Raw genomic sequence first — 3,801 nt, 5'->3', positions numbered from 1 at the left:
CCCGAAGGCGCTGCGGGAGGAATTTTACCTCTTCTGGTCGACGCATCCGCGCACGCCGGTGCTTTCCGCTGAGGCTTCCAAATCAAAGTGGTGCCCAAAAGTGTACCATTTCTTTCCTGTGTTCTTCTATTGTGGGCTCTGCCCACCTTTTTCTGATTTTCGCTGCGATATCATGAATACCTACGGGTTTCATCTTCTTAATTTCACCCCCAACGCCGTTCTGACAATGGCGGTCTTCGCACACCTCTGCGAGAACTTCATTGGCATCCTCCCGAATGTCGCTCTTTTTCGCCACTATTTCACCCCCCGAGCCGAGAAAGGAGAGCCATTGGCTGGCGGAATCGCCTGGACCTCACGAATCGGCATGAAGGAGGTGTACTTGACGGGCGAGCTTCGCAGCAAGTGGGATGAGTGGAGGGCGGAGTGGTGCTGGATCTGTGATGCCAATCCGCAGCCATTCACCAACCTGCGCCAGGCTCGGGTAGTTCGCGGCGGCGACTGGAGCGCTCTGTCGCCGGACGACGCCAAGCTGAAGATTGCCACCACCCGAATCCTCCGGCTCAGGCTTGCCAGGCTCACAGCAGGGGCAGTTGGCGCGGATTTCCTTCACCGTCGCATCGCCCCTCTGCAGAAGTGGGGGAGGCCCGCCTGGATGTTTGGCGGCCCGGCGGATATCATGAGGCTGCGTCCAGGCCTCAACTTCAACTTCACGGTTCTGGAGCTTGACAGGATGCGACAATTCTTCGACGGCTTGACGGAGGTAGCAGTCAACGCCGACGAGAAGAGGCTCCTCACCCGCGACACCACCGAGGACGAGATGCGCTACATCGCCACCAGGGCCGAAGAAGCGGCAGCAGCCGCCGCCGCGGGTGAGTTCGGCTTCACATTGGAGGAGGCAGAGGCGGCCGAGGCGGCAAGCCTTGCCGATAGGGAGGACCTTGCCGGAGAGGTTGTTGGCGAGGGGGAGCCCGATGCCGAAGCGAGCGAGCCCGCCGAGGGCGCGAGCGACCAGCCGTCTTCGAGCAGCTTGCCGCAGGCGGAGCCCCCAGCGCAGCCTCAATTCCAACCAAGAAGGCGCCTCCGTCGAGTTGGAGATACATCAGGGCGGCAGGCAGGCCAAGAGCCGCAGCGTCGTGGGACGCGCTCCACCACGGAAAGTACCGTTGCCGCGGGAGCATCTCAGGCCATGCCGGCAACTGAGGCGGGGTCTTCCCAGGCCGCCACGCCTGATCCTGCCGCAGCTCCTGGCAAACGTCGAAGGGAGCCTGATCCTCCGCCACACCGCGCAGAGAGGGTACCGGACTTCGACCTCTCTGCGTTGAGCTCCGATGATGATGAAGAGGAGGAGGAGGAGGAGTAAGACTTTTTCTTCCTTGTTGTACTTGTCTTTCTTTAATCTTTGTTGTTGCTTGTCTTGTATCTGATTTGCTTCCCTCTTAATCCTTGTTCCATTTCAGGACTCTGGCCGAGAGAGCGGCGAAGAGGGCCACGGTCCCAGTGGTTGTCATCGAGGACGATCCTGCTGTGACGGCAGAGGACACGTCCGAGACTACCTTGACGGACCCAGTCCCTTCTCCTTGCAGCAGCCCCTTGCATAGCCCCCAGCGTAAGTGTTTGGTTCCCTTTCTGTTGTGGGGCGCGCATGGGTGCTTCTTCTTTTGCTGACATCTTGATTGCTGATTCATTCGTGTAGGAGCAGAGCAGGCCCATCAGGAGCAATCAGAAACTGCCCCGGAGGTGCTGTCTGCTTCGACTACGCCGCCAAGGGGCGATTCCCCGACAAGGGAGCGCTCCCCAACAAGGGAGGGGTCCCCGGCAAGGGACGGAACCAGTGAGCCCTTGGTGGAGGAGCCCATGGTCACAGAGCCCAGCACAGGTGACCTACTTTGACGAAAATCTTCCCTTGGGTTCTTCTTTCTTCTTTTTTGGGTATTTGCTTGACCTTTCCTTCCTCTCCCTGTCCTCAGATCCCCCTCTCGCAGACCCGATGGAGACCAAGGCCACCGGCGAGGAAGGCGCGCGCGGCAATACTGAAGATGCCGCTGCTGGCGAGGAAGAGGCCGGTGCTGATGAACCCGCCGACGAGGAAGCCGCCAAGGCTGCTGGCGCAAGAGCCGGCGAGGGGTCCCGCGGTCGTACTGACGACCCGGAGGGCGCAGGAGCGCAAAGCGCTACACCGTCTGCCGACCCCTCCGCCGCTGATGCAGCGCCGGGCTCCGAGGAGCCCCAGCCAGGCACATACTTGAAGGACGGCGAGGGCGTATACATCAAGCTTCCCTGGGTGTCGAGCTCCAGGGCGCCGGTTGAAGGAGAGGAGTTTGACGGGGAAGTGCTCGCCTCTGCTGGGCTGGCAGTGGTTGACGCGCTCAGCAGCAGTAGTGGTGAGTCCGAGGAGGAGCATCTGCTCCGGAAGTTGGTGTCACTCTACCGCGCCCGGCAAGCGAAGCTTGAGTCCCGGGAAGCGCTTGTCGCGCAGGCGGGAGTTGACATAGAAAAACACGCACAGGAGCTCCGGGACCGTAACCAGGAGGCCCTCCGGTCCATTGCTGAGGAGAGGGCACAGCTCGACGAGGCGAAGAAGGCGTTCATCCTGGAGAAGGCCGAAGCCGAGGAGCACCAGTGGCTCGCCGCCGAGGAACAGTCCAAGCGGGAAGGTGAGCTGATACAGAAGAAGGTGGACTTGGATAGCCACGAGGAGGAGCTCGCCGTCCGGGAGCAATCACTTGGCAGGGCACTCAAGGAGGCAAAGGATGTCGCCACGGCTGCTAAGGCCGCCAAGAAGGAGTTAGAGGTGAAGGTGACGCAGCTGGAGGCGGACATAAAAGGGAAGAGCGAAGAGCTTGCCGCGCTCCAGCGCGAGTGCGAGAAGGATGCCCACGCCCATGGTGATCTGCAAGTTCAGCTCGCCAAGAAGATCAAGGAGCTGAACGCCGCCAAGGACTTGAGCGCTGATATGGAGCTGAAACTGGCCACCTTGACGGAGACGCTGGACGCTGCCAAGAGGCGAGAGGATGACTTGAAGAAGGAGGTCAAGGGCAACGAGGAGCTGCTGACGAGGGCCGCCGAGACTCAAAACACCTTCAAGGCCACGGTGGAGCTCTGGACGGAGGGCCTCGTCAACATCGCTGCAGCCATCAACGAGGAGTTGGCGGAGCTGGACTTGGCGGGCTTCGGGTACTCTACTGACGAAAACCTCCAGCCCAGCACCAAGCATACTCTCTTCTTCAAGGGTGTGGTGACGGCCCTCCAGCAACTCCGGGAAAGGATCCCGAAGAAGCTGGCGGACGAGTCGCGCGCAATCTGCGCCAAGGTCTTGGAGAAGGTGCTGGTGAAGATCCTCTTCCGCAACCCAGGCCTCGACCTCTCCCGTGTCCTCAAGAAGCTGCCGGCGGGTGCTGATCTTGAGGAGCTCAAAGCCATCATCGCACCCATCGTGGACAAGGTGAACGAAGTCAGGAAGATCGATGGCGAGCGCGCGGATTAGGCCACCCTTCTTCTCCCTTCCTTCTTCTTGCCGCTGCTAGATGTGTCATGGGAACAATCTATTAGAGCGCGGCAAGTTATTTATTGTAATATGACTTTATTCTGGGTACCATCTGCTATGTTACTTGATTCCATCCATTGCATGTTTTCGCCCTGCGCTTTTAGGGAACTTGCCGGAGCAAACACACTTGCCGCGAGCGCTGAGTGTGGAACATCAGCAGCCTGCTGGCGGTGTTGCCTCCGGCAAGAAACCTTGTCGGGACTAGTTGCAGCACAGTTTCATTGTTGAGTGGACTCGAAACAAAGTAAGGGCGCAAC

This window comes from Triticum dicoccoides, chromosome 3B, assembly GCF_002162155.2.
Source record: "Triticum dicoccoides isolate Atlit2015 ecotype Zavitan chromosome 3B, WEW_v2.0, whole genome shotgun sequence".
Classification (NCBI taxonomy): Eukaryota; Viridiplantae; Streptophyta; class Magnoliopsida; order Poales; family Poaceae; genus Triticum; species Triticum dicoccoides.
Note: the sequence above shows the minus strand (reverse complement) of the source record.